At 45.4% G+C, this 7,609-nt stretch overlaps 1 protein-coding gene across 6 annotated transcripts in view; it reads left to right on the top strand.

Annotated features, from left to right (window-relative positions):
- Window positions 1-3,550: 3,550 nt before the first annotated feature.
- Window positions 3,551-7,609, top strand: part of DICER1 (dicer 1, ribonuclease III) — a 68,546-nt gene continuing 64,487 nt past the window's right edge. For 3 of the 6 annotated variants that reach the window (XM_042790801.1, XM_042790797.1, XM_042790798.1), the window contains exon 1: window positions 3,880-4,007. The gene's annotated coding sequence lies outside the window, so the exon portion shown is untranslated. Of the gene's footprint in view, window positions 3,794-3,842; window positions 4,008-7,609 lie in introns of those variants that run through there. The other 3 variants (XM_042790799.1, XM_042790796.1, XM_042790800.1) reach the window with 3 other exon arrangements.

Raw genomic sequence — 7,609 nt, 5'->3', positions numbered from 1 at the left:
ACGGGGAAAGCTGTAATTCGGTACGTTATTACTTGGTCTGTTGTGGATTTTAGTTAGTTGGGGTTTTCTATTCTTCTCATCCAACAGCCTGTTTGCTTTGGTGTTGCGTGGTTTTTACCAAACACCGACTGCCAAGCAGTTTGAAGTACGTGGAATTTCTTAGCATTTTGTATCACATTGATGACTTCATCTTAGTTTAAAAATCTTTGTAAGAAATCTCCGAAATCAACATGATTTTTTTATCTGGGCTTAAACTCTGAAAGTTAGCTGTCATTAAAAAAAAAGCATATGATGTAAAATATCCATTTTTTACAATGGAGACAGGATAGTGGTGATAGAATAATAAGGAATAGCACAAATTTTATCTGAACTGTGCTTTTAAATCAAAAACTCCTGTCAACAGGCAGGCTCAAGGAGGAAGTAGCTGTGGAGAAAGACACCCTTTTTTTATACGAAAATAACTTCCAGAATTCTCCTGGCATTCATGTGTTTTGTTTTCTGTGTTTTAAGTACTCTGCTTGACTTCTCTTTAAACCTACTTGAATTGGATAAAATACATTATTTAATCATAGTCTGCAGAGGATTAAGGAGGGTTCCTTTCTGCTCTATTTTACGTTAGAAATAGTCAAGAATGCCAATTTCCTTCAGTACTTCAGCTAAAATTGGAAAAATAGACCCATATGTTCTGACAGCTCCCACTGGATAAGACTCAACAGCTGCTCCTCTTCCTAAGCTTTTGTCACGGGATATAATTATTCTTCCATCCATAAAAAACAGAAGGATGCTCTTTCAAGGCTATAAAAATACCTAACACTGTAATATTTGACAACATGGGAATTACAGATGTGTTCTAAATAGCAACAGAGGTTCAAGAAAACAATTTGCAAACAGCTTAGGCCTCTATATCACTTTTAATCTGAAAAAAATTTGACTAAGGTTGATTTCAAAGAATTTGAGAGTGCTCCAGTTAGGTTTTTCTTCTTACACTGATTTTGTGGGCACAGTCACATTGAGGAAGATGGTTAAGTGCCTGCTAGAGTGCAGATGGAACGAGGGAGGCTGGACCTCCAGTGACAGACCTTCAGCTGCACACACACTGCCCTGGGCACAACTGAACAGGGAGTGGCTGGCCAGAAGTGGCTTCCCACGGCATGTACAGTCCTTGTTGTCTTTTATTAAGCAACGAGGACCATCTCCTTGTGCAAGTACATGTGATCCTAGGAGACTCTAACTTGGTCACCTGGCCTAACCCAAGTGTAACTGGTTCTGCACCTGCACACCTTGCAGGGGTTTGCAACAGGGCAAACAGGATCTGCGAAATACAGCACACAACCAAATCCGTCCACCACGGATTGAGGTGCCGGGAGGAGGCAGAATGGGGCCAGCAATGTATATTTACATTAATGATTTCCTTCCACAAGAGTGACCACATTGCCCACACATGGATGGAACTTTACATTTTTGGTGTGGTGATTCGTATGAGCAGGCAGTCCTCAGATCTGACCACTCATTAGCATTACAGGTATTCCTGTTCTGAGCTTTAAGTGTGTGTACCCCATCACAATGGGAAATTATGATTAAATGTTTGTTGTTTTTTTTTTTTTTTTTTTCCTTGCACAAAAAGTAAGAAAACTACTGAAAAGTAAGAGAGCTTTTGGAGATGTGTATGGGTAGAGGACAAGGAGGAAGAGTTCAGCTTGAAAACTGAATTGTGCATTTAGCAGTTCATATGACACCAAAGCAAACTGGGGTCCCTAATTGTAAAGGTTTTTGCCACTTACGCCCATCTTTTGGCAGAATTTTTTCCATGCTCAGAAAAAAAAAAAACAAAACAAAAAAACCCCCAAACCAACCCACAACCAAACACTTACTTGTTGATCAGCAATTTAATTTCTCTATAATGTAAATGAAACCCTGAGAAGAAGAGCAATCAAGGTAAAAAGGATGAGCTATTAACTCCATGCAAAGTAACAGGGTAATCTGAACAGCTGAACACTGACACTGGCAAATATTCACTGGCATTACAAAAGATGAGTGCAATGTGTTAGAGAACAGGTACGGTTGCAGCTTTTTCGTGGTCACTTCCAGACACAGCTCTGCAGGAGCGAAGCACCAATTTTGTGCTCCACCACTATTGTAATTGATGACTAGATATTCAGCAGGATAATTCCTCTCTGGTTCCAGAAAACTGCCATTTATTTGGGGATGTGACCAGGCCAAAGTGGGATGTGATTATTGCCTTCAGCTGACAATCCATCGGGACCTACACTAAGCCAAGGGACTTTCAAACTCCAAATATGAATTTACAAGAGCCACCCATTTCATTACTTGCCCTGAGCATCTATCTGATCCAGGCTGTGGCTACAGATCTAAGTCACGCAGTCATCGAGCCTGGAGGTTTGGTTATTAGCTACGTCTCCATGAGGAAGGTTCGGTCTCCTCACCAGTCGCAAAGAGACTGGTGCTGTCAGGCGATGCCATGGGAGGTGGGATGAGGGAATTAAAATTAACAGATATTGGAATTATAATAAACTGTGAGGTAGCTCCCAATGTGCTAGTTGTTGTAAATGGATTCATTCCAGTCCTATGTCCTACCTTAGTGACCAGTTATTGACACTCACAACTGAACCTTCTCCTACATCAGACATTCTATAGCAGGTAACTTGCTCAGAGCTTTCTCATTGTCTTACGTTTCCCCCCAATTTTCCAAGGACACAGCTTAGAGATTTTTACGTCAAATGTGATACAAATAAAAGCTGGAAAACAGCTGCGTGTGAGGCACAAGAAAAATTGCATTCGGTGTTTCAGCACCACACATTTCCCTTTGGTTCTTCATCTGTGGCTTAAGGATTTTGATGGTGGAAAAGAGTTACCCTGTATCAGCTGTTTCATCCAAGATATTTCAGAGCACTTTAAAAAAAATTTAGTAGTAACCAGTAACATCACTCAAGTGAGTGTTGACAAGAAATCAGAGCAAGACCAGCTGTCCAGCTGGTGAATAATCTGCCTTAAGCAATGGCAAAAGGAGATGCTGCCTAGGGAGTACACATAAACCCAACCAACTCCAGTAGTCCTTTCTTCTTCTGGGCCTAGGACCAACAAGGTCTGAGGGTGCCAGCTCCCTCATCGAAACGCAGCACTTTGCCTTTGGCAGGAAGGACGCTCCTGATAGAAACGACCGTCTCTGTGTGTGGAATGGTGGGACTTCGCTACAGCGCGATCAGAGAGCGCAGCGCTGTTCTGCCCACACGCTGCCAAAAGGATCACGTTTCTCCCGGGTCTTGCCCGGAGCCGCACGACAGTTGGGACAACCCCGTTCCCTCAGAGCCGTCTCTCCATGACCGGTCTTGTCTCAGTGGGAAGATCGGCGCCCCGGAGGGAGGCCTCGACAGCTCCTCTCCCCCCCACCACCAGCCGCCGCCCGCCTCCACACCCCCCGCGCAAAATGGCGGGCGCCGCCCTCGCCTCAGCGCCGCCGCCCGCCGCGCGCGCGAGACCCGCCCATGCGCGTGCGCGGGGGAGGGGCGCCGGGGGCCGAGCGCCGCGCAGTCCTCCGGCGGCGGGGGAGGGGAGCGCGCACACACACGTGAGCCCTTGGACCACCCGGCGGCTCCCCGGCGGCTGCCGTATCCCGCCGTCGCATTGGCTGCCTTGTGAACCTTTCACCTTTTACCCGGCTTCCGCCGCCAATCGCCTGGCTCCTTTCATGGCGTGGGAATGTGGAGCGTGTGAGCTGCGCAGGGTGGAATTCTCGGAGCGGGCTTGCGTTGCGGGCGTTGGGCGGCCCCCGTTGGTATGGGTGGGAGGGGTGGGGGAGGTGCTCCGTTTGCGTAGTGCCGGCAGCGCAGGGGGAAGGGAGGGGGAGGAGGCTGTCCCGGGCCCAGGTGAATGGAGGAACCTGACAGTTGGGGGGAGTGAGGCGGCGGCGGCGGGGAAATGGCGGCGGCGGCACAATGAGACGCGGCCTGTAGTGGGGGGAAGCGCCGGGCCGGGTCCCGTCCGAGCAGGTAGGAGATGGCGGCGCGGGCGCGCCTGCCCCTCGCCCCGGGAGCCGTATGGCGGCCGAGCGCGGCTGTGGGAGCCCGCTGCCCGCGCCGCCCCGAGCCTCCCGCAGCCCCGGCGCCGCCGCCGAGGGGGGGGGGCCTCCCGCCGCTGAGGCTCGGTTATGTCTGCCCCGCCTCCGTCCCTGGCCCCGGGGGGGGGGGGGGCCGCCCGTCGCGACCTCCGGGGCCGCGGGATCGGCCTCGGCAGCTTCCCGCGGGGCCGCGGCGTGGGCAGGGGCCGGGCCCCGCCCGTGGGGCGGCGGCGGGGGCCGCGCTCCGGCCCCTCGCGGCTTTGTCTCCGCTGGCTCCGCGCCCCCCCCCCCCCCGGGGGCCTGCCGGGCGGCTCGGGAGCCCGGCCGGGCCGGGGTGGGCTTGGGGGGAGGCGGCGTGCGGTGGTACCGGAGTTTCCACTCTGAAGTGCTAGTGCTAACGGCGGTACGAGAAACTCTGGGCTCTCCGCTTCCTTTCCGTCCTCTTCCAGTTTAAACGAGGGCAGTGTGTGGAGTGAAAAAAAAAAAAAAATAAAACGTAGTGGCAGCGTGGTTAAGGCAGACCTTGTGCTGTGTGATCTTAAGCTAAAAGGTTGAAAAGATAAGTGTTTTTGCGCTAGAGTTTGTTGCTGCGTTAGGTAATTGAAAAAAAAAAAAAAAACCAACCCGAATGAGTATCAAATGGATGGTGATACATCTGAAAAAAAAAAAAAAAAAAGGGGGTATTTTTCGTGTAGTATTATTAACTGGAAATTGTTATTTCAAAAAGGTGAATCTTAGGGGTTCAGTTAACTTCAACTGCTGAAAGTCGGGAGGATGTTTGGCACGTCAGATGATCACGAGAATTTTTGATGTTAAGATATTGAGCTTCGAATGATGCGGTGGGCTTAAGTGGTGACACGTTCAGAGAAACAGAACAAAATGGAAAATCAAAACAGCTGACTTTGCAGACGCTCAGTTTACATTCTGTTTTACACTTTCTTAATAAGCCATTTTGGATGCACTGTTGAAGCGCACGTTCTGGAGGTTGGCTGGTGCTTGTATTAACAAGTTGATATAGACTGAAATTGATCTCTATTATGCCATAATTATTCTCCTAAATCCTTCTTTTAAGAGGGTCTTTCCCATTGTCTGTCTCTGCAAGATACACTGTAGGCTGTTTAAAAGTTTTGCAGATGCTGCTAGAAGTTTTCAGCTGGAAGGTACTTTTACATGTATAATCATTGGATTGTTGCTTTATTATTTATTAATCCGTAGGATTAAAAAATATTCAGCAGTGCTGAACTCTGGATTGGCTACTGCTGTTCGTGAAAGCATCTTGGTGATACAGTTCTGTGAAAGTGGCAGATCAGTACTTGGTAGTCAAAAAGTGAATAATGCTGGAATTAGCAATTAATTGAGAAGAAAATGGCATCGGTATGCCATTGTGTAAATCCTTTCTGGGGCCGTACATTTAATACTAAATGCAGTTTGAGATGTTTTCCCATTATCTTCTACCTCAAAAAAGGTTGTATTAGGCTAAGAGAAAGGTAGATTGAAAATTGGTTAGGGCTTTTCACCCAGGGAAAGATACCAGTGGAGGGATAAGAGACATGAAACTCAGTTGTGAAAAAAGTGGATAGGAAGCTGTTGGTTTGTTGTTTTTTTTTTGTTTGTTTGTTTATTTGTTTGTTTGTTCCCCCCCCCCACCCCCGATTCTGAAAGATTTCTGTATTCTACAGATTCAAAGCAAATGAGATACTCCTTTACACCATGTGTAGCTAAAAGACCTGGTGCAGCTAGCAGCATGTTGGGAATGCTAAAAGTTAACAAGGAAGTTGAAACAATTAATTGGTGGGGAAAATCATCAGCGACTATCACAGGAGTATCTTCTCAGACAACATCAAGGTGACTGGTCAATGGAAGGTATTCCTGCTTGCCCTGCTACTTACACTCCTTCATACATGTTCTCCATTGGTTGCTGGTAGAGGCAAGGCAACAAGCTAGAAAGCTATTTTGCCCGATGTTGATGTTACACTAATGTTTTTATAGAAGTTAAACCTTTTTTTTTTTTGGTAAATACTTTGATCTTGTCTAGCCTATAAGAAGAAAAAAAGCAGAACCTGCAGTTCAAAAAACCTTGTCGTGGTTTTTGTGTACTCTATAGATATTTCTTATTTCCCACTTCAAAAATTTGTACAGTACTTTTCCCATTTTTCAGAAAAGTTAATTAATTGCACAAAGGTGCTTTAACACAGATGATCAGAGTCTGAGTATCATTACTTCACCCACGTACACTTCTAGTATGAACTGACTAAGTATACATCGATCTGTAACTAAATGAAAATTACTGGCAAAACCAAAGACAAGCACATATATCCCTCTTAGAAGAGCAAGGAGCCATTTAGTAAAATGGATATGGTAAAATTGGAGTTGCAATACTCTTGATTTTTCTTTGGATGTGCTGTAGAATATAAGGGAGAGCAAGAGTTTCAGGAAGATTTTGGAAGAGGTTGTACGCTTTAGGGGTGATGAGCGTTGTAGTAAGTGCTAAGACTACAGTCAGGAGTTTTATTTCAGGGCATAATCTAATCTGTCAGGCAGCAGGTAGAACATCAGAACATTCTTTGAGATGGGTTGTTCCATTATTCCATAATTCTTTGTGAGGAAATCCAGGTGTTTTTTTTTTTCCTTTCATGTAGATGGTACAAACTAGGGAGTATACTGAGCTTGATAGATTGTTGGCAGAACAGTGAGATGGTTCCTGTGTCCTAATGCCTAGCTGTGTAACCACTGACCATCTGTATCCCATCACCTTCATATGTTCAACAGTAATTTCTTCAGACTGATAGCACAGAAGTTTGATTTCTTTTTTTTTTTTTTTCCAAGAAGTGGTTCCCTTTAAAGAAAGTAAAAGTATAATTATAGTATTGTACAGAACAGGAGCCTCTGTAATTGTGTGTAATAGGCGTTTAGAATGCTGAAGGCTAAGCATGATTAGAGTAGAGGAGAAGCATGATTTTTCTTCACACCAGCCAGATGTATTTCTTCATCCTTTAGCCTTTCATGATTTCCATATGTATCGTGATAAACCAGAAGAGAAGAAACCTGATATATAGTAAAAATGAAAAGTTCGATTTTTTTTTTTTTTTTTTTTTTTTTTTTTTTAGCTGAAGTTACTGACGTCTTTAGTTGGGATTTCAAGGTTTGGTGTTCAAACTGTGGTGATCGTTTGGCTGGGTGGCAGACGTAGGAATGTAATTAAAATAACCATTCTAAAAGACTTAATGTACAGCACAAAGTAGTGCCCACTTTAACGCATGCCATGATATTATACCAGGTGAATTCTTGGTTTTGGTAGTTCTTGCATGACTTACCTGATAAAGTCATAATTTTCCAAGTTTGAATGTTGAGCACTATATCTTCAATTCCCTTGTTATTTCTGCTCTACATTGCAGACTGCATTAGGTAAGTAAATTTTCCCTGACGTTTGTCACCTTCAAATTCCTGCAGCTTTTGGAGTCATGAATCAGAGAACTGAAACAAGTACTGAGGAATTAACTAGCATTGTTGCACAGCTGGAGGTGTTGCAATGCC

Source organism: Tyto alba, unplaced genomic scaffold (genome assembly GCF_018691265.1).
Source record: "Tyto alba isolate M040663 unplaced genomic scaffold, T.alba_DEE_v4.0 Super-Scaffold_18, whole genome shotgun sequence".
Classification (NCBI taxonomy): domain Eukaryota; kingdom Metazoa; phylum Chordata; class Aves; order Strigiformes; family Tytonidae; genus Tyto; species Tyto alba.
Note: the sequence above shows the minus strand (reverse complement) of the source record. Positions and strands in the feature narration are given on the sequence as shown.